Raw genomic sequence first — 24824 nt, forward strand, 5'->3', positions numbered from 1 at the left:
TCTTAACAGTGATGTTGCTGGTGGAGGAGTGCATCACGTGACCTATGCTCTGAATATCAGCTGTCACTGGCTGCCGAGATCACGTGACATGAGCTGCGACTGGCTTACAAAAGTGCATTGCAATCTCGATTTCAATGATTCAGAAAGTAACATGGGGTGTTTGGTGGAATTTCAATGTATACTTGCGTAATACGAAAATACTCAGCTTACATGCTGCTGCATATCAAAGATATTTCCAAAACGTGTCTTTTTCCCTGAGTTTTGTTTTGTAAAGTGCCGGGAAATTCTACGCCCGTGTATAAAACCATAACCATTCAAAGTATTGATAAGATTTGTAGTTGCAAGGGAAAATATACTGTAACTTAATGCAGAAAAAGTGAGTTTTCACCTGGGAGAAAGTGTATTTTTAACGGGCAAATCCAGGAAAAATCTGGGAATTTTTTTCCCTTGTCCGTGTACACACCCTGTAATATTCAGCATTCTTCTGTAGCACACATTTCAAAAGCTTCTATTCTCTTTTTGTCTAAACTGTTTTATCATCCATGTTTCACTCCCGTGCATGGCCACAGTCCATATAGATACTTTCAGAAAAAACTTCCAGATACTTAAATAAATCTATATTCAATGTTAACACATTTTTATTCTTCAGAAAACTTTTTCTTGCCATTGCCAGTCTACATTTTATGTCCACTCTACTGCAGCCATCATTAGTTATTTGGCTGTCCACATAACAAAACTCATCTGCTACTTCAAGAATCTCATTTGCTAATCCAGTTCCCCACAGCACCACCTGACTTAATTTGACTACATTTCATTATCCTTGCTTTGGTTTTGTTTATGTTCATCTTACATCCTCCTTTCAAGACACTGACCATTCCTTTCAAATGCTGTTCCAAGTCATTTGCTGTCTTTGACAGAATTACAATGTCACTAGGAAACTTTAATTTTTTTTATTTATTCCATGGAATTTAATTCCTATTCTAAATTTTTCTTTGGTTTCCTTTCCTCAATTTTCAGACTGAATAACATTGGGGATGGGCTACAACCGTGTCTCACTCCCTTCTCAACCTTTCACTAAGTCTATAAATGTATGTTTGCCTTTCCTTAACCTATCTTCTTAGGGAAGTCATAGGGTCAGTATTGCCTTGCATGTTTGTACATTTCTCTAGAATCCAAATTAATCTTCCCCGAGGTTGGTGTCTACCAGTTTTTCCATTCTTTTGTAAAGAATTTGTGCTATATGCACAACTGTCATTGCCTACTTTCCTTGGAACTGGAATTATTCTTCTTAAAGTCTGAGGGTATTTTGCTTTTCTCGTAGGTCTTGCACACCAGATGGAAGAGTTTTGACATGTTTGGCTGTCCCAAGGCTATCAGCAGTTCTGACGGAATGTCATCTACTACCGGGGCCTTGTTTCAATAGATAACTACCTCCATGGAATCATATACTAACCTGCAAAGACCTAAGTATGGCGATTTAAAAATGACCAGAAATTTATGTTGTTTACTGAGGTCCATTCACTAAAAGATACTGTGAAGCAAAATACATATGCCATGTCTTATATGCATGTTTGCAAAGTGAAGAGATGAAGATAAAAAATAAATAATGATAGTAACAAAATTGCTCAGTTGTATACTGAGGAAGGTGCTGCACAACCAGTTATACCAAGAAGAAAGTAACAGTATTCCACACTTTGCCTGATGGTGAGGGAGATGTAATAAGAGAATGTAAAGGAGCATTTTGTGAGGTTATCAGATTGACCAAAAGAAAAGATTACCTGTGAAGTAAAGCTAGGGAATAAGACAAAACACCAGAAATATACAAAAGAAGATGAAAAGTTGGTTGTTGAACTTATTAACGCTATACCCAGACTGAAAACCACTCACTGTTTGAAAGGGAAATCAGCTGACAAAAAGTTCTTAAGTAAAGACCTCACTACTTTTCATTTATTCAAGGAATTTCAAAAGCTACAAGAATACACTAAAATCATGTACCATTTCTATGCTGTTCTTTAAAGACAAATTCCCCAAATTAAAATTTCATCATTTGTCAAGTGACGTGTGTTGTACATGTGATCTTCTTAAAGCCATAATGAGGTGTGATCCCAATAATAAAGACAATAAATAGCAGCTGGAAGTATTTCACCAAAAAGCAAAGAAAGCTACAGATTTCATCAAAGCTGCCACAGTCAAAAGACAGGGGCCTAACTTGGAAGTGCATAAATCTGCAGTGGATTGACAAAAAGTGATTTCCCTTTTTCCATTAAGGCACAATGAGATTAACTATTTATGATAGCTGTCAAATTACATGTTTTGCATTCATGTTGGTGATAATCAAACCAATCACATTTCACTGGTGTGAGGGTCTATGTGGCAGGGTTGGGAATGAAATTGTTTCCTGTGTGCACAAACTTTTTGCATCAAAAGTTACTTGTAAAAAGGAACTGATACTATGGATTGACAACTGCTGGGGGCAGCACAAAAATAAGCTTATGACATTCCTGTGGGTCTACCTAACAGCAAAAGATTACTTTATGGAAATAGAACACAAGTTTTTGGTGAAAGGACACTCTTTTATGTCTTGTGGTTGTGATTTTGCTCTCATTGAGAAATGGAAGAGGCTAGCTGTGTGTGAAATTCCAAAAGATTTAGTTCACCTCATCACTGAAGCGATGCACACAACACTATTTACAGTGACTGTTAAGCAACATTTTTTTGCAGCTGTAAGTTAGCTGCTGAAAAATATATGAATTTCACCAATGTGAAAATTTCAAAAGCACAGTGGATCAGACTGACTGCTACACAGCTTTGGGTGCTGCAAGTTTGATCAGCTCTCAGTGCAACTGAAGAGTTCAAGGAACATTACATCTTGAAGAGTAACATGAGGCCTTCTGATCTTCAAGAGCTGCAGCTGGAAACACTACACTGCCAACCTAGGTTGTCTGAAGAAAAAAGAAAGGATTTAGCTAAAATGATTCCATTTTTAAAAGAGGAGAATAAGTGGTTTTACAATAACCTTGAGAAATGGATGAAAGTGGGCATAATGACACTTGTGTCATTATTTATGTTAAAGCCATTGCATACAGAATGTCTTATTTTCTTCAGATTTTGTATAATTTTGTTCTTAAACCTACTAACATAGAATAAAGACATATATATGACAAGAAACCGGTATAGTTTCAGTGTTAAAACTAATCAAGACCACAGGAAAGTAATGTGCTTTGTTCACATTACAAAATTGTTCAGTAGAGCAATTTTAAAGTTTGAAACCAATTTTCATGGCACTAATGAAAAGAATTACTGAATACTCAAGTCATTTGGAAGGATATGTTACATATATTAAATATAATATAAATTGGTACCTTAAATACTTAAACTGTAGTTTTATTTGTGTAATATTTAAAGTAATGCCATGTACTACAGGGGAAAAATGTGCTACCTATACAGGGTAATCCATCGAAAACTTGCACCACAAATACTGTGGAAATGGAAAGAGCTATTGATGTGTGATTTTCACAGAATGGATTGGTAGCCAGAGGCTTCTATTGTTAGCCAATCAACAGGTTGTAAAAATACTTAGAAAGCAGATTTTTGTGCAAACTTACTTTTTAAAAAATGGAACAATGCATAGTGACAAAAATAAACTAAAAGTAGGGTAATTTATAATGTCAGTGGTGTTTGTTGCAGGTTTCTAGTGTGAATCATTTACGAGATATTGTATTTTGGAAAGTTCACACACTGACACTTGACAGTACCTGTGGAAGCACACACTAACGAACAGCACAAGTGCACGCACTAGTTGTGCTGATTCTGACCAGTAACAAGGCAGTTGACCATAACAGGTTATGTTCAAAATGAACACTGGCAGTGGCAATACTTCTTCCAGTCTGGTATGAAACACCTGCTACACACTTGCTACCATTTCAGTGGATATGTCCAAGTGGGCTCCAGTAATACATCACTGCATATCATTAGGTGTAATTGGTACGTCCTTACAGACAGCATTTTTTAGCTTTCCCCTCAGAAAAATGTCTACAGGAATCAAATATGGGGAATGGATCAGCCAAAGTCCAGGTCTTCTGTGTCCAGTCCAGAGATTTGGAAACTATTCATGAAGATATGCTGTAGTACTTCATGCACTATAGGTTGGACAGGCATCATGTTGGTACCACATGTTCTTTTTAGTTTGCAGAGGAACGTCTTCTAGAATCTGTGGAAGATGGTCTGTTAGGAGTCTGTGATACTTGTCCACATTCAGTGTTCTGTCTATGAAAAATGGGTATATGAGCTGATGGTTCACTATCCCACACCACACATTTACACTCCATTGATGCTGATGTTCTATGTGATAAAGTCGATGGAGATTGTCAACAGACCAATAGAGCTTGTTTCGGCAGTTTACTTGGCTGTGATTGGTAAATGTGGCTTCATCACTACATAGTATACATGAAACATCTGGAGTATCCTGTCTTAAGGCTCATGTACAGAAGTTAACAGGACTCTCATAATCATTTACATGCACCTCTTGATGGAGAGAGATGTGATAGGAATTGAACCTATATCAGTGGAGAATGTGTAGGACACTTGCATGATACATACCACTTCCTTATGCAGCTGCACGGGAGTTAATGTGCAGATCAACTACAACAGCAGCAAGAGTATTAATTTCCCTCTCTTCTGTCATCCAGTATTTCCCTTTGTTATGTTGTGTAGGTATTACTATCATTTTCACCTAAATGGTAGATAAAATAATTTGTGAGATGTATGACATCTCTTGGGATATCTTTCTGCATGCACTGCACAAAAATAAACTGCATTCTTCCTACGTTATCCATTCACAATGAGCATGTCATCTTTTCCTGCATTGGTAATCTTGATTATCCACTCATGACCTACCACTTGAACTGTCACACACTAACTGACTAGCAAGTCACGATATACTCAAGCAACACACAAGCACACTTTAAGCAAAAATAACAACATCATGCCTAGCAAGTACACAGGCTGAATGGCACAAACAGCTCTCAGGGTGGAAACCTTTAAAAATACGATATCCTGTAAATGACTCAAACTAGAATCCTGCAACAAACATCACTGACATTTAATCTACTTTTAGATTGTTTTTGTCGATGGGGATTGTTACATTTAAAAAAGTGTATGCTTGCACAAAAAAGTGCTTTCTAAGTATTATTACAACCTGTTGATTGGCTGACAATACGAGCCGCTGACTGCCAATCCGTCCTGTGAAAACCATACATCAGTAGCACTCCCCATTTCCGGGATATTTGTGGTGCGAGTTTTATCTGATTAATCCTGTATAGAGCAGAATAGAAGATATTGAAAGTAAAACACATTTTTGTTAAACATTATGTATCAGACACAAAAAAGTCTGCTACACAAGAAGCTTTTGGCCAAAAGTCTTCTTCTGTATTAGACAACACACCCACATTCATGCAAATGCAACTCACACTCTATTACCACTGCCTGTGACAGACAAGACCATTGTCAAAGACAATGGTCATGTGAGTTGCATTTGCATAAATTTGTGTGTGTATGTTGTCTAATGTGGGAGAAGGCCTTTTGGCCAAATGCTTCTTGTGCAGCAGTCTTTTTGTTGTGCCTGTCTGTGACTCAGCATCTCCACTATATGGTGAGTAGCAATCTATCCTTTCATTATACTTCAATCCTGGATTTTCCATTGTTTCAAACAGTTCCTCTTTGCTATTATAACTTCATGTGGTAAAGTGGTAATTAGCATAAAATACAATATCACTTTGTCCCAACATGCACTTCTCAGCCTGGAGTAAAATGTGTGTGTAAAACACACTAGCTTCTTGTCCACAATACTGCCTCAAAACCTGGAGGTCCTGATGCTTTTCTTTTGATATTGCCAGAAGACTTCCAAAAACACTCATTATTATCATTATTATTAGCCTTATATAAAATTATTCCAAAATAATGTTTTATAATATTTTTGTATTTTCACTCCACAAGCAGGAAATGGGTATTCTCCAGATTGCTGCTCTTGAAGTCACTGTGAAGAATGAGGATTTTTTTTGTAATGACTATCTATGGACATTTCCTCGAATATTTCTTTTCAAGAAATGACCCCCATTTTGTATCATATCTTGACTGACCATCGAGAGGCATAGGTTTACATTGTACTTCAACCATGATCTGCACTGAATCCACTGTAACATCTGTTGGTGTTGGGTTAATCAGTGTCATATCCTTATCATACTCCATAAAAGATTGCCCTCTAATAGGCAAAGTTACTTTCACTGTCTTAGAACATTGTAATTCTTGTTCTGGGCTGAACAGAATTCACAAAACCTTCAAGATTCTTGAATTTCTTGTCCAATAATTCCACCACAAAATGATTTGGCCCCTTTTCTTTTAATATCTTCAGTGTAAGTGTAGAATCCTTAAGTGGCATTTGAAAGCTGATGAATATTGAAACGGTAACTGCCTTTTGTAATAGAGATCATTAGAACGTATGTTTGGTAAGCACAAATTTCTTTGTAGTCCATACGGATTGCTTCTGCCTAATTAGACTTTCCACTTCTTAAATGAGCATTTCTATTTCTGAAATAAAATGTTTCAGGTTTCACTTTGTGTCCCATGCAAGCAATGGTGATCTTATTAATTTCTTTCAAGGCTTGTTCCTTCATCTCATCATCTAAATTTTCTGATACCCATGCACTCAGCACTTTCATCTCAGCAGTTTATTTATCTCTGATTGAGATAAAGGTATATTGGATTTGGTGTTCAGTACTATTCTATACATTTCATATGACATATCAAAATTTGGGTTTATTTCCTGGAATATTTTATCCATTTTTTAAAATGTTCCTATGGTAGATACAACTACTTGATTTTGTCATTGCTGTGATGCTTTGATCTACCATTAAATGAATCATTGTGATCATAACCTGACTTTCCCATTTCTGCCTTAATTTTCCAAGACCTATTTCCATGTTCACCCCTTCCATCATGAGGAGACTTGCTTAACTTAGTAAATGAAGGCTTTTCTGCATAAGGAACTTCATGCACAATCTTGTCATATTTCAATATCACTCTGTAGTTCAAATTACGCTCTTGAAGCTGTGGTTCATCTTCATTCAACTTTGATCGCCTTTTGTTAACTGGAAATATTGTAATGAGGCCTGTCATATGCAGTCCTCCATATCATTAAATTTTCTTGTAATTGATCTTTCTTCAGCACTTACTTCCTCAAGACTCTTTAACTTACAGTTGCAGTCTTCTCCTGGTTCATGCAACTGGATCCTTAATTTCTTCATGACTGTAGACATTCAAGCTTTTACTCACCGATAGAATCTGAAGCTCTTTTGCCTTTCATGCTGAGATGAAGTACTTGTCATTCAGTATAAATGATCAACTATAAGATCTGAAATGAATCACTTACAATACATGCGTTACTAAACTGAATGCCTCAAACTAAAGAAAAGATTTTCACTAGCACCAACAATGCACAATATAGGAAAATTCTCTGTTTCTTGCTTTAACATTGTTTTCTAGCCCACAAAGAATCTAAAACATAATACACAACATTGAACAAAGCACATTTATTCCCTATATTGAGAATCATTAGCACATTCTTTCCCTGCATGCCTAATCTGAAATGAGTTATAGAATATGGATTTTTAGTATTATCACACCGGTCAATTAACGATATTAAACAGTATTGAAATCCTACATCTGGTTGCACACATAATCCACTTATCAGATTTTTGGTGTTGACACAGTTTTACTTACAAGCTATAATTACAGTGGAAGATGATGAAAAGGGTGGCTAATATTTGGAATCAAAATTTGATGTGCCAGAGAGAGAGGGTTTTATTTAATACAAGTGGCTCTAGTCAAGAATTAAGAGGGTTCTACGAGCAGCACTACAGCATTCTTTACAGTGTTGCTGAAAGATAAGGACCATGTAATATACACAAAAATGCACAATTCCAACAACATAGCAAAGGCAGTTTGGAGCAGTATTAGAGCTGGTAGCTAAGTGATTAGTGTCCTTGATTGCCATGTGGAGGATCCAGTTGATTCTCAGTACCACTAAAAGATTTTTTCTTGGTGGTGTGTGATGCCAGTTAAGGAGCTATCTAAATGAGAAGTAGTGGTCTGGAAAACTATAACACCTCCATCTGATGATAAGCATACATTGGCTTGAAAACTAGTTAATGGTGCGATAAATTGTATCTAAAATCCTCCAAGTGACTGGTTGCATATTTATACATAGATAAATCTCCAAACTGACAAAGGTTGGGAAGTTTTGCTCTTACTTCATACCCTCCATACCACAGCTGATTGACACCGTTGGAGGAGGAGGCAGCATTACAACTGGCTAGCTACAAAATTGTCCTTGAGATTTAAATGCAGAGTTTGTAAAATCTGGTGTGAAACATATAGACTTGTGAGACAAATAATTCTAAGTTCAATGATGGCAGCAACAGTGAGACAGATGATATTAAATAAAAATCATTAGATTCCCTGTAACAATATTATGAAAAGCATAGTTGCTGCTTACCATATAGCACGGAGATGCTGAGTCGCAGACAGGCACGACAAACAGACTGTCAGAAAGTGAGCTTTCGACCAACAAGACCTTCATTGGAAATAAACAACATAAGCACACACACAAACACACACACACACACACACACACACACACACACACACACACAAAACTCACATGCAAATTACCACTGTCTCATTCCAGATGGGTTTATGTCTTAACAATAAAAACAGAGGCTCATATTAAGAAATGATGTGACAGGAGTAATACTGAATTTGAGTTAAGGAAACATGACATACAGTGCCCCACAAGATTCAATATTTGGCCAGCTCCTATTCTTGAGTTACGTAAATGATTTATCTCAGACAGTAGAGGACTTTTCAAACACTGTGATGTTTGCTGGTGGGATTAGTATATTGATAAAGGACAAAATGGCATCCATATCAGATGCAGGCAGGAGAATAATGTAACAGACTTACAACTAGTTCACAGCAAATAGTTTAACTGTTAATCTTACAAAGACTCATATTATGTAATTCTGAACAAATAAAAAATAAAATAGACTTAGAGGTACCAGAAGTAGAGATCAATGAGAATACACTGCATGAAGTACCAAGGCATCCAGATGGATAAATGAGGTGGCACATGGATAACTTAATCAAAAATCTTAGTTTTGTGTGCTGTGTACCTAGAAGAAATTAAACTGACAGAGACCACCAGTTCTTCTTACAAGAATAGAGGGAAAGTTGAAGTCAACTTGCTTCGTCAGAGTATTACAGTATTAAAAAATAAAGTAAAAAAGTTGTTAATTTTTTGCAAGATCTTAAATTGATATCATTTGTCTGTCTGAACACTGTATAACCAAGGAATAGAAAATTGCATTGTAAGTGATTATAAATTAGCTGCATATTCATTTAGATCCATTATGGATAAAGGAGTTGTCACATTCATGAAATTTGAATACAAATTCAGAAATGTGGAACAAAGGAAATGCTGCATAGATCAAGAATAATGGGTGTCCCAGATGGAATGGTCAGTATTCAGGGATATGACAATGACAATCATTTGAAGCAAAAAAGTCCAGTAAACATGGGCTCTAAAATTCATACCTCAAAATCTATGGGCACTTCATCATCTTGACAATGACAATCATTTGAAGCAAAAAAGTCCAGTAAACATGGGCTCTAAAATTAATACCTCAAAATCTATGGGCACTTCATCATCTTTGTTGCTGTGAAACAATCTCTTCTGCTGCAGGCTATTTGCTTTTTGTATTTTAAGTGGTGTAGTATGAACCAAAATGAGAAAAAAATGTTTAGTGAACACAGACTGCAAAGTGCATGCCCTTAATAGTTGCAAACACTTGTTCATCTTTGCAGCTGTGAAACACATCTCTTCTACTGCAACAAGTATTCATGCATTCATAGCTCATAAAGAGCTAACATCAGAAGTGATTTGTTTTACAGTATAAAAGATGGAGAAGTGCTCAGCTGTTAAGGTATGTATTTTAGAGCCCATGTTTACTGGACTTTTTTTGTGATGAATGAAGATTCCTGTCATCCCTGAATATTGAAAATCCTTCCTGGGACACCCTGTATAACCATGTGCTTGGGAAATGTAATGCTTGTGATTGTACATTTTGCAGGTCACCATTGGGTAATTGGGAAATTTCATGAAAAAATTTGATGGTTTATTGTACTGTCAGTTAGACAGAAATAGAATTTCACTAATTTGTGGTGATCTAATGTAAATACCTTTAAGGAACCTGTCAGCAAAAGTTACCCACAGGTGGTGTTAGCCATTTACAACTTAGTAAGTAAAGTAAAGCAGTCATTAGTCTGAAGATTGTTTTGACCACAACAATGCTCTATGACCTTTGGACTGACTTACCCAGCCATTAATAGATGGACTCATAGCTTAACATTGATTCCAAGCTATGGTGCAACTTGGAATTATTCACATCCACAAACATTGTGTGATGGGAAAGAAATGATAAGTGACAGATAAAAATCATAGGCTTGACTGAGGATTGAACTCAACACCTTTGGATGGGGGGTTATGGCACTTTACCACAGAGCCACCAGGTCCACTTGCAGTTTTGTATCACTCATAAATTTCCCTGTACAACTTGATCAAGATAGTAGTATGCTTATTATCAATACAAACAATAGAAGTTAAGAGCTGCATGCCTGTCCTGTGCTAAATGGATTGCCAGATTATGATTTATTTATTTATAAATAAACTTTCATTTTTTAATTATTTATGTCTATGTAATGGTACTGGACAAGTTTACATGAAGTTTGAAAAATTAAAAGTTTCAAAAATGCACACATCAGTAAAATAACTGATTTCTTCAGAAATAGACTCTAAAATACAAGCATCTAAGAAAAATGTTGACATATGATATAATGACCAAAGATTAAATTCAATTTATGTTTTCTGATCATTTTTTACATATTTGCACAGTTACATACGAAACATTACATTGATTTTTTGCTTCAAAGTTTTCTTTTACACAGTATGGATAAGTTAGCTCCATGAACTGTTGCAAAATGCTCAAAGAAAACAATGAGGCTGATGGATGATAAATGACAAAACAATTGAGGATTTTTATAAGAACTTAAAAGATGTTGACTGGGACAAAATTTGCAATGATTGTAATACTGACTCTAAATTCAACAAGTTTTTAACAAGCTTTTACCAGTTTTTAAAAGTAGTTTTCCCAAGAACATAATTAAATGCAATACTGTGAATTCATTAAATAAACCTTGATACTACAGGTAGCAGAGTATCTTCATGATGAAGAAAGACCACATACAGAATTTCCAGAGCAAGTAATGCTCCACAAATAATTTCATATTATACATAGTACTGTAACATATTAAGAAGTATTATAAGAAACCTAGATTGTACCCATTTTGGAAACTGACAGGATAAAATCAGTATGGAGTATTGTTAAAAGAGAGACAGGGAAAAGACCATAAAAGATGACATTATTTCTGTTAAAGAGAATAAGAGCATTGTAAAATATGTGTATCGGATATCTGTAATGATTCTTTCTCAAAAGTAGTTCAGAAAGGTGATGAAAATAGTACTGAAGATAGAGCAAAACATTACACCAAAGAAACAGTATAAAGAATATGTAGCTTAGTGAAACAAAAATTAATCTGACACCCCCATCTGAAATAAAGAAGATCCTAATAATTCTAAAAAGTAAAAGTTCTTATGATGAGGATACTATCTCCAGTGAGACACCAAAAATTTGTAGCCCCATAATATGCAATATTCTTAGTAACTTCTGTAACGTATCATTTATTCTCATCATTTTCCCATACAGAGTAAAATATGTCATTGTTAGGCCTCCCCATGAGAAGGGTGATTTCACAGATGTCGATAACTACTACCTATTGTCACTCCTTAATTAGGTAGTTAGTTAGTTAGTTATTTAGCTAGCTACATTTTCCATAGATAATTTGAACAATTTTTTTAATGAATTGATGTGGAATGAGGCAGTTTACAAGATATGATAGTTTGAAGACTGAATGTACGCATTTTTCAGTAATACTCATGCAACTACACTTAAAAACTAGTATTTTTAATGCCGCCAAATTCATCTGTGGAACAGAAGGGGTTGTCAAGAAGAGATGATTTTAGATTATATTTAAAACTTGCTTTACTACCTGTCAGATATTATATATTATTGGGGAAATTATCAAAAATGTTTGTTGATGCATGTTGAACTCCTTTCTGAGCAACTTATCACTTAAATATTAGGTAATAAAGATCAGTTTTTCTTGCAGTGCTGTAGGTTTGAAAATTACTAGGTTTTTCACATTGTGATGGGTTATGTATGTTGAATTTTGGTGGTAGATATGTAAATATATCTATTAGGAGGTTGATTCATTATTTTCTAAAATTATTTTTCTATGATTTTTGAGGATGTAATGTTTGTCACCCACCTGTGTGGTGATGAGATATTTAGCCAGCCACAGTTTGGATGTAAAAAGAGCCACTCTCTTTCTATGCATCCAGGAATCACCTCACAATAATACAAGATTTGTCACCATGATACAAAGAAAATATATTGCTCAAAATATACATATACAAAGAATATATTGGGATGCTCTGCCATTCTGGCCTCAGATGGGCCAGTCAGGACTGACTGCCGTGTCATCTTAAAGCAGTGATGTCATTTGGTATGGAGCACACTGCCCTTTCAGCCATTGTTGCCTTTGGAGACCTTGGAGTCACTGTGTCTAATTCAAATAATTCCCGTCAGCTCTCATCACAAAACTGAGTGGACCCTGTTCCAGTCACCCTATCAAGAAAAAATTTCTGGTTGTACCAGGAATGGAACCTGAGTCCTCCACATGGCAGTCAGACACACTGACCATGTTTTTTTCTTTCTTTTCCATTTTGTTTGTTGTTGATTGTTGTGTTTGGTTGTTGCGTACGTCACATGACATCCGTTCAAGTTTGTTGTTGATCCTTTCACTCAGTTTTTTTTTATTACAGAGGCCAACCAGCTCTCTAACCGAAACCATTTACCTATGGAGATAGTTATAGAACATCTAAATATAGTTGTGCAAGGGTAGGTGAGGCACTGAGCTATGGCCTTGCTGAAGGAATCATTCCAGCATTTTCCTGAAATGATTTAGGAAAACCATGCAAATCTAAATCCTATGTCCAAACAGTGTCAACTCCATCCACCTGAATATGAGATCAGTGTCTTATCAACTGCACTGGCCTCTATTTTACAATGTTCTGTTTAGACAACTATATATATATTTACTGAGCACATAATAAAAACTTTAAATTACAGAATAGACCAGTTTAGATCTTCTGAAGGCATTTAATGAAGCCAATCATAGAATTCCATTAGAGAGATTAAGTTTTTATAGAATACACAGCTCAGCACATGTCTGGTTTAGCTTTTTTTTTTTTTTTTATACGGAGTGGGCTGCTCTGGAGGATGCAATGACAAACGAGATCATAGGAAACTGAGTCCCCAATCACAAGCCTTGTTTAAACTGAAACCTACATCCTTGTTAAATAGGTGCTGCAGTTAAAATCAAGAACACCTCAGAAAGATGTTGAGATTGAGACAAGGAAATAGAAGCCAAGTATCACCCATCTACCTCTTACTGGCCCAGTACCCAGAAATATTGGTTTTGTGGCATTGTCTATTTTAATAAGCTAAGCTATCCCATAAAACTTGGCATTTGCACTGTGATGATGGTCTCATTATATTTCTTGTCATGATTATATCCAAGGCAGTGCTCAACAACAGCGGTTTTATTTGGTAATTTTATTTGGGTTTGTTGTTGATGTTCCTGGCATGTCTTCTTGACTGCTCTGTTAGCCAGACCCATGCAAGAAATGGTACATTTCCATAGAATGATATACACCTATCTTTTGAATCCTCAGTTTATCTTTATAACATTATGAAGAAGACTTTTTATCTTAGAGTGAAATAAGCTGGATGCCACATTTTCATATGAATTTACTGATCTTTCCATATACTGAATCATCATGAGGTAGATGAGTGATACTTGTCTCCTCTTCTCTTCCTCTGTCTCACTTCCAACCACCTTGTTAGATGAAATTAGAATTACATTAATATCTTCTGCTGCTAAAGGGCATTGACATATATCAACGGGGACAGGTGAAAGTGTGTGCCTCGACCGGGACTCGAGAACCCGGATCTCTTGCTTGCATGACAGATGCTCTATCCATCTGAGCCACCGAGGGCACAGAGGATAGCGTGACTGCAGGGACTATCTCGTGCATGCCTCCTGCAAGACCCACATTCTCACCTTGTTTGTCCACACACTACTTTCGTAGTGTCTCACCCCAACACACTCATTACTCGTGGAAGACATTCTTACCATGTCCCATAAGAGTTTGGGGAATATGTGTGCATCCATACAGAAGAAGAAGGTTATGGCCAGTGTTGCCAGATTTATATATGTCTTCCACGAGTAATGAGTATGTTGGGGTGGGACACTACGAATGTAGTGTGTGGACATACAAGGTGAGAATATGGGTCTCGTGGGAGGCATACATGAGATAGTCCCTGCAGTCATGCTATACTATGTGCCCTCGGTGGCTCAGATGGATAGAGCGTCTGCCATGTAAGCAGGAGATCCCGGGTTCGAGTCCCAGTTGGGGCACACATTTTCATCTGTCCCCATTGATATATATCAACGCCCTTTAGCAGCTGAAGATATTAATATAATTCTAATTTTGTACTAGACAGCTGCAGGTCATCAATGGTGTGTGCTCAGACATGTCTGGAAGAACAGACACCATATCCATGTACGTATACCTTCTTAGATTTTCTTGGTTGTGACTACAAGGTCCTTTCCATTTAATGATCTGAATATCCATTTCTTTGGAACACTATTTGTAGCTGTTGTATTTTATCTGTGAGCCGCTCCATGTATGAAAGTGTTTGGGATCTGTTGAAGTCTTTAGCACTTTTTTTGACAGATAGTTATAACTTGAGGCATGGAGATAAAAGTCAGTGAGCAGCAGTTTTAAATATACTCTGACCAAGGTGTCCTTCCTTTTTTCTCTCCACTAACATCTGGCATGTTGAAGGAAGGTAGCTGGTGCACTTTTTCATGTTTGGCCATGAATTTTATATTATAAAGGATAGAGTTTAAATGTTTGAGGAACTCTCCAAGTTTTCATGCTCCATGTGATCAAATCACAAATTTGCTGCACACTTACCAGTATCACTCACTACCTTATGATGATCCAGTAAATTAAAAGATCAGTAAACTCCCATGAAAATGTGGCATACAGCGTATTTCACTCTAACTAAGATAAAAAGTCTTCTTCATAATTTTATAAAGATAACCTAAGACTTCAAAAGACAGGTGTATCTCATTCTATGCAAATGTGACGTTTCTTGCATGGGGATGGCTAACAGAGCAGTCAAGGAAATATGCTAACAACATCAGCAACAAACCCATTGGTCTCAACTTGGCAGAATCTATTAGCTTTGCTGCAACGTATTCTGTATATGGGTTCATCATAACAGGCAATAATGGATTCATCATAACAGGCAATAATGGACCGCCCATCGCTATGCAATCAATTTGTTCCTAATATTTTCCATTGAACAGGAAATAAGTTGACACCAGAATGTGCTTAAATATTCTGTGAAAAAATTGTTGAACTTTTCTTTGATTAGTTCCAAGGCATCAGAAAATGGGGCTCACTATAGTGAAACGGACTATAGTATTCATATTGCAGAGTTGCAACTGAGTGGAGTGGTGTACAACCTCAGTTCATTTGTGTATGTGGTATTTGTACTTCCCCAAATATTTTCCCAGAAAGCATTTCAGATTTTTTTCCAACAGATAAGTGAGTTTGCAAATAGCATTTCCTATGGTTCTTAGGGGAATCCCTTTATTGTGTACCTTAGGAAGGCCATATGGTCATGATGGTACTGTTGGTCACATTCTGACATACTTAACGATGTTACATGGTAAGCCTGACTCACTGAGAAGAGTCATCACCTTCCTCTCAATTTTATTCATAGAATCAACATGTAACTGTGTGAAAGCAGTGCCCTTCAATAGATCAAAACTGTTGTTATGGTAGTCAGCATGTCACATTGTCACATTAGGACTGTAGCATTGCCCTTCTTAGCTGGCAGATTTACAGTTTCCTTGCCAACCAACAGATTTCTCAATGCTTCACAGTCTTCCCAGGAGATGTTGGATCATAGCATTGCTGGCTTGGTAAGTTCTTCACAGGTTTTACTGTGAACCTCTTCTGCTGCTTCCAGAGGGAGATAAGCTGCAACATGCCCCACAGAACTGATGTAACCTGCTGCTGGTAGACTCTTTGGAATAGGCACGAAATGTAGGTCTTTAGCAGGGATCTTTACTGTATCCTCATCTAGATGATTGTCACTGAGATTAATGATAATACATCAGCCTGCAGCTTGTCTTGGCTTTTTGTGCAAGCAAAAGAATTTTGCTTTCTGGTTTGCAGACATCTTCAATTACATTGATTCTGTTTGTGGTCATATTGTATTAACAACCTGTATCTAAAAATGTACAGGGAATATGGCCAACATGTAAAACTGAATTTGGAGAAACTGTATTAAAGTGAATTCCAGCATTCATCTGGTGCCATGAATTCTCTCTTGTACATGGCACATAATTGCGCTTGCCACTGAGGTGTTAATATAATACTTGATTTTAGTGAATGTAGGTACAGTCTGTTCATCTTGACACCTGTTACGAAGGTCAACTTTCTGATAAGTCAATCTCTTTTCTGGCACAGGTTATCCAACTTATGTGTGTTGTGGAACATTTCTGCTCCCTGGAGTTATGTGATCATGAAAGTTTTCTCGGTATTAATGATTAATGGTGTGCTTACAGGTGTTCTGCCAAGTCATCGTTTCCATTTCGTGCACAATATTTTGACAAGCGACTTAGTCATCTTCTTCAGGGGGCACGGGTTTTGTTGCTATGTGTACTCATTGCCTGGACTCCAAATAGACTGTGAACTATAGTTGGCCCTGTACCACTACTTATAGCTTAGTTCAGCTGCTGACACCCACTATGCCCCTTGATTCTGTTTTGTTTTTTTCAGAGCCCTCACTGGTATTCTGTGAAACATTGAGACTCTCAGCATTTTCCAGCTCTGATGGATGTGATGGCAAGCAACATCTTTGTAAATTGAGTGCCAGACTCCAAGCAGTTTTAAATTGAAACCTCCATCTCAGTTTATTATGTTTCCTGATTCCTTAATTATGCTGCCCCAGAAATTTTGTGTTTGCACAATGATGCTGATCTCTTTGTATTTCATTTCATGATTATGTATATTTGAGGCATTGCTTTGAGATGGCAGATTCATGTGATTGTTTTAGTTGGGTGTTGACATTCCTAGCATCTCTTCTCAACTTTTCTGGTAGTCTGTTTCACTTTAGACATTCCATATTTACAGGAATGCAATACCACCTGGCTTTCTGAGACCTAGACCAACATTAGAAATGAAACTTTTTATCTTAGTTCTAGTTAAATACACAAAGTTTTCCACATATAGGGTTCAGAACAACAGGTGATAATTGGCTACCCATAAACATGCCAGAAGTATGTTGATAATATTTTGTGTGAAACAGGAAATAAGTTTATGTCAGAATAGGCCTAAAATATTGTGTGAAACAATTGCCAAACTTTTCCATGATTAGTTCCAAGGCATCAGAGTGTGGGGCTCTGGGGAGACTACATTGAAAAAAACCTTAGTATCTATATTCCAGAGCCACAGCTGACTGAATTGATGTACAAAGTCAGCACAGTTGCAAAATGGGATGTATGCTATTCTCCACATATGCACTGAGAATGTATCTCAGATCTTTTTCCAGTTGATGTGTAGGTGTGTGCATATTGTTGGTAATGGGTCTTAGGGGAATTCCTTCACTGTGTATGGGACAAACATGTGGTCATGATGGCACTATTGCTTGTTTTCTAATAACCTTAATTATGTTACATGGAAGCCTGACTCAATGAAAAGAATCATCATCTTCCTCTCAGTTTTATTTGTATGATGAGTATTTACCTCTCTGTACACAAAGTCATTCAGAAGGTCAAAAACCATCTTCTTGTAGTCATAATGTGACATTAGGACTATAGCATTGCCTACAGTTTCCTTGTCTTCTTTCAGATTCCTCAGTGCTCCTTGTTCCTCCCTGAAAATGTTGACTGCTACTGTGGTTAGTGCTTTACAAGTTTTGCCACAAACCTCTTCTGCTGCTTTCAGTCAGAGAGAAAATGCAAATGCACTATGGAGTTGATTTAATGTGCTGTTAGTAGCAATTGTGGAGTGGATATGAAATGTAGCCCTTTTTCAAGAATTTTCATTATATCTTTGTCCTGATGTCTGTTAGTGAGACTAATTACTCTTTGTCTTGGCTTTTTGTGTAAACAAATAAATTTTGCTTTCTGCCTTGATGACAATTTCAACTGCATTCATTCTGCTTGTGGTCATACTGTGCTGCCATTCCATATCCAAAAATCTACAGAGAATGTAGGCAACATGTAAAGATGGATTTAAAGAAGCTGTGTTGAAGTGACATCTAGCATTCTTCAGGTGTCACCAATTCTCTCTCGCAGTAGTGTGAGTCTTGCACAATGCACAATCATGTTTGCCACTGGTGTGTTAATGTGATGTATGATTTTGGTGAATGTAGGTACAAGTTCATGTCAACACCTTGTTAGGGAGGTCAGCATTCTGAGAGGTTAATCTTTCTTTTGGCAGAGCTTATCCAACTTATACTCTGTGAAACCATCTACTCCTCAGTTTTTGAAGTGATGTTTTTCTTTCTTTTTCTTTTTTTTCTGCATGGTTGATCAGTGGTGTGCTTTTGGCTAATCTGATGAGTTACTGTTTCCATTTTGTGTATAATATTTTGATGATTGATACAGCCATCTTCTTCAGGTTATAACATGACCAGTAGGCAAGTCTGCATCTCACAACTCCAACAAGTTAATGATGTATTTATTTCACTTACTTATAGCTGGAGGCAGTGAACAATTACAAGGTGGATTAAGAAGACTGAGAACAACGATTGTCAGTGGATCACAAACTGTATGCTTTATTACCAAAATCATTCTCATTTCAAACACTATTAAATACTCAAACAATGGAAACTCCAGATAGGAAAAGGCAGATTGCTAGTTACAGCAAAGAAGGCATGTCAAGTTACAGACAGGTATAATTAAGACACTTACATAAAGCTTTTGGTCACAACCTTCATCAGTAAAAGAGAGAGACACACACCATTCGCACACAAGCAAGCATACCTCATGCACACAAAAATGCCAACTCCAGCATCTCGGGATGGAGATGGCTGTGGCTGAAATCATATGTAAATGCCTTTCAATTGTGCCTGTCAGTAACTTGACTTGCCTTCTTTATGGTAAGTGGCAGTCTGTCTTGTCCTATTTTCAAATAGTCTCAGTTTCAGCAATGTTCTGTATTCCACCATACGACATTGATCATTTTAAACTGAAACTTTAAAAGCATTCAGAAACCAAAGCAAATAATTATACCAAAAGCAAACTAGCAAATATATCAATGCAATGCTGGCACACACATCATCTGAACTCCACTCACCATCTACCACTGACCTGACAACCTTGTTAGGTGCTTGGGGCCAAGAAACAACAATCACTACTGTTGAAAAGTATTCTCAGTGAGCAGCAATTACTCTGGATTGCTGGACTTGGCTAAACCAGTGATAATGTCATAGACACTCTGTGATGAAGGAGATCAGCAGGTTTATGACCAAATTTCACAAAGAATGACATTCTTTTGATGTGGGAGGATATAGCATCCTTGCACATCCTTTGACCTATACAAACAAATTTTCCCCAGAAATTTATGGTGATGTAAAGTTACCATGAGAAGTTAATCAATACATAAGGGCCCCAGTAAATAGGAAAGACAGAACATATAAATAATACATAAAGTTGAATTAACAGGCACTTGAACTATTTACTTAATGGATGTCACAAGATGATAATATACATTTAAAACATAATTATGTATGACATTACTGAAAAATTTCTCATACAAAGTTCAAGGAAATGTTGGTGGAAAAGGATGAAAAATACAATTATTTTTAGTAACAGGTACCTGTGATTAAGAACAGTAGTAATAAATGTGAATGTCAGTATTAATTAACAGGTACATTTTAGTGTGCAATCACTTAACTGATCCAGCACAAAAAAACAACTGCAGGTTTCAATTTTTTTAGAATGCTAGCCAGCAAAATAATGAAATGTGTATATTCACTAATCAACTATTCACTAATTGCAATTAAGTCATTATTATTATTATTATTATTATTATTATTACTGCTATTATTATATTTTGATAAATGAAAGGAAATCAGCACATCCTACTCTATTTTGTCCATCATTCATTAAACAAATTGAGTTATGATTAAAAAAATATACACCAAGCTGTGTGACATTTTATCATTTGTGTTATTATGGTAGACACATAAAAGCTTCTTGCATACTAGCAGAATAAAAGTTATAACAGTATTGAATAAATGTATACAGAGTATACCGGGGGATTGTAATTAAATTTCCAGTTTCAAAACTGTGTAAAAATAGAACTGCTGGTCAGAATGACAGCAGATTTGAATGGAATATTGTCAAAGAAGGGAGTAACATTATGGAAACAAAATTAATAAAAATTTTCTCACTAGATGGTGCTGTAAGTTTCGTAATGTAAATGGGTTCTGCTGCAAATGACAGATGAATCACAATATGACTGTTACGTTGCCCATTAACTAAACTGTACTGTGGAATGTGTACAACTGTTTAAGTTTGGCATTCAACAGTTGTGGCAGTGTTAGTTAAGTAAGCCCATCCACCATGAAAGACCACGTTACATCAGATGAAAAAAAATGAGTTTTCAAGTGTTCCATGGTCATAAACTGCATAAAAAGCAACAATGAAATCAGTTTTTAGCTGTCATAAAACTGGCATAAGACATGTTCAGCATACTGTCTACTGTTGAGATAAAGGAACAGGATGTTCTACAACAGATTGGAGTGTTTCAGGGATCATGTTCAGAATGCATTGCACAATGCATGCCTTCAATTCAGGTTCATTTGTAATCAGAGCACTGAACACTGCATCTTCCAGATAGCCCCCTAACCAGACATCACCCATATTAATATCAGGTTATCTGGCAGGGCTATAGGTATTCGTTGGCTGATAATACTAGCATTACCAGAATGCTATTGCAGCAGCTGCTTCACTGGGTGTGCAATTTGCAGAGGAGTGTCGTCGTGCATAAAAATGATCCTCACCACACATATGGCCCTACAGTGAATGATGCCATTGATCCACTGCCCACAGTTACCTTTGTAGAATGGACCATTTCTGGTTGATGTGGGAGGAGATTCTCCATTGCCCCTATTCTGCAGTTCTGTGTATTGACATATCCTTGACAATGTAAATGGGCTACACGTGTTTATAGAATGTTCCATGGCCATTCATTGTCCATTACCATGTCAGCAAGAAATTCTAGAGTGAATGATTGTGTGACTGGCATGTCATCATGAAGAAACTCCTGAACATGGGTAATTTTGTGTGGATAGCAATGCAGGATGTTTTGTAGAATTTTATGCATCCTGCTCACAGGCATGTCTCAACTCCAACCAATTCTACATGCACTGATCCTTGCATACCACAGCTCGACCCCTCCTACAATGCTGTGTCCACATTTTGTACTGATGTCAGATCAATTGTTTTCCCACCTCTGCCACATTGCAACTTCAAAAGAATCAGTCTTTTTGAATTTTGTAACTGTGTTCTCGAGACCCTTGGCGGACATCAGACCAGTGCCTTTTTTCATAGCCATTAGTGTTCAGAACTTCTGCAGAGTTTCTGGCACACAGTAACCATTCTGGTAAAAGAACATTACCAGCAGCGTGTGATCCTGCATTGTGACTGTCATGCTGAGCATCTCAGACATAAACCGAGGAACACCCCTGCACCCTTCATCTTTTATTTTGCCTACAGTCTACAGCGCCATCTATTGGTCATATACACATACACACACACACACAAACATACACACACACACACACACACACACACACACACACTTTTTTTCAATAATATTCCATTCGATGATATTCCATTTGATGATATTGTGAGCAGTGGTTCACTTTTTTTATTTTTTTATTTTTTTACAGAGTTTTGATACTGGAACTTTAAGTGTAATCACCTTGTATATAAAAATCCCAAGTTAAGTACACAAATGCTAATAATTATTAGATGATCCAGAGATAGAAATAGAAAATATAAGTGAGCGGAACTATGTCTGTGGCAAACAGCTTGCAAATCCAATTGCATAAATGTGGGAGTATTCGAGATATCCTGGTATCCACATTCTGTGTTGTGCTGTTCTATCTTAGTCAATCACTGTGTTCATGGGTGCTCTGCTTTATAAAAAACCTGACTGCCACTGTAAATATGAGTATGTCGCATGAAATTGAAGATATGCCGTGTTGCCCCTCTCCATATAACTATGTTGACAGACAGATGGCTCCCATGTTGCCTTCTGTGAGGATACGATTGTGCAGCTAAATAGGTGCAAAGTAGTCACGTATCCCACCTGGTTCATGACTTGAACACTGCTCAGCAGAAGGTACATCAACTTTTGTGTACCGACTTAGTACTGCTCCCATGAATCAGTTGTCTGAACTTGTGATGCCTAGGTGATGTAGTGTTGCATGCTGGCATCTCACAAACACAAGGAGAGAAAACATATTTCAGTATCATGCCGAAATGAAACTCACACCACAACATAAAACACGCAAATAAAAGTCACATGCAATCTGGTTTTGAAACTGTACCAAGACAAATCTTTAAATATACCATTGCCAAGTCTACTATGCATTGTCAGTCCTAAGAGACTTCCCTTGTACACACAAAATATGTTTATACACTAGTTCATTGTTACTGATAATACATCAAAGTAGTGACAGGCAGCAAGCTCAACCAGTTTTTTGTACTACGCCACTGGGAAATATGCTCAACCAGTCTGTCACCTCCTAATATGAACATACTCTTAAGATATTGTTTAACAGTGCTATTCAATTTCACTCTCTTCCACATGTTGATGATGCAATTTAATGTTCACAACATGACAAAGTCCAAAACATATTTTGACATTACATTTTTCTAACTCAGCAGAATTTGGAAGCATTATTTTCAAATTCTAAATGGTCCCATGTAATAACCAAGAAATTTCGTAATTTTTTCCTTTGCTGCTGAAGACTAGAAATGTGATTGTATCGGAACATCATATCCAAATTCATACACAATGAGTTGGACTAAATGGTGGTGTTTTAGTTTCCTTGCCAGTGTCATCTTCTCCATGTGCTCCAAGGCCACTTGTTTTCTTTCTTCAGTTGTCAGTTCATTTTATGGTGGGAAAAATTAATAATCTCATCAGAAATGTTGTCAGGTTTTTTGGCATCTGAAATGGTACAGGTTGGCAGACCAGTACTATCATGAGCCAAACTATTCATAATATCTTCAAACTCAGACAACTTATTAATCGAATTCTTATGTCTCTTTCCACAGTATGCTCAGAAGAATGTCCCTAGCTTTCGCATTGTATATTCAGCCAGTTTAGATGCTGGGCAAAACATAGATGTAGCCATATACCAGATCTTCTCCTCTTTAGTGAATGATTTCTCTACTTTAGAGTGAAATTGTGGTCATTATCTGACATGGTATATTGTAGCCGAATGGTATCTCAAAGGTATTCAGAAAGTAATCTTCCTTCAGTTTTTTAAGTATGCTTTAGCAGCCATCTTTTCTCATCAGAAAGAAGTGAACAAGTTTATTGTGCATTAAGCCTTTATATTGAATTATAGACACCTTGGTACATTGACATCAATCACATTCTTTTATAATGTTTAACACTCTATGAGACATGTTATCAAAGATTACGTATTTACAAGGTAGTAATAAGCATTTCTATCGATCAAAATGAGTGAAACTAGTATGAATATATTTAATCGAATCATGACTATTATGTTCTGGTATGGAAAGCTTCCATTATTTTGAGTTTAAGTCCATTATTTGGTCCAAGACATTATCATGAATGAAGTAGCAGTGCAAAATTTTAGTCTCTGCTTCATCTTGATACATTGTTTTGATTATTTATAATATCTCCTCTGCTTTAATTTTGTATATAAACCTACAGATTTTTGACGCTGTATCCACTCCTTACATAAAATTAGTCTTCAACATTTTGACACATGGGGTCTTGGTGAAAACATTTTTTAAATGTTACAAAATTCATGACAAAGCATTAGGTATCACATTTTTCTTGCAAGCAATGTACGGTATTTCAAAATTTAATTCTTGAAGAGTGAGGGCCCATCTGCCTAGAAGACTATGTATTGAATTATGTTGAACAAGGAAGGATAATGCCTTATGATCTGTTTGTTCAATAGTGTGTCATCTGAGCAGGAAATAGTGGAATTGGTCAAAGCCCAAAATAAATTCGAGAGTTTTGTGCTCTGTCATCATGTATTTTCTTCCCCATGCTGACAAAACATGTCTTGCAAACATGGTCCTGCAATGTTGTTCTTGACCATTTTTATCGACAGTTTGATATAAATGAGATACAAGGCCAAATTCACTGGCATCAGTCCCGAGACAAAATCGTTTATTAAGCTCTGGCTGATGCAGCAGTGGAGTTTCTATGAGTCACTTCCTGA

General features: G+C 36.6%; 1 protein-coding gene and 1 non-coding gene across 2 annotated transcripts in view; both read left to right on the forward strand.

The window, feature by feature from the left end:
- LOC126189843 (cilia- and flagella-associated protein 251-like) overlaps positions 1–24824 on the forward strand; it is a 794634-nt gene that overhangs the window by 120599 nt on the left and 649211 nt on the right. The window lies entirely within an intron of this gene.
- Trnat-ugu (transfer RNA threonine (anticodon UGU)) lies at positions 14638–14712 on the forward strand. The gene has a single exon. It is a non-coding gene; the product is annotated as a tRNA-Thr (tRNA).

This window comes from Schistocerca cancellata, chromosome 1, assembly GCF_023864275.1.
Source record: "Schistocerca cancellata isolate TAMUIC-IGC-003103 chromosome 1, iqSchCanc2.1, whole genome shotgun sequence".
Classification (NCBI taxonomy): domain Eukaryota; kingdom Metazoa; phylum Arthropoda; class Insecta; order Orthoptera; family Acrididae; genus Schistocerca; species Schistocerca cancellata.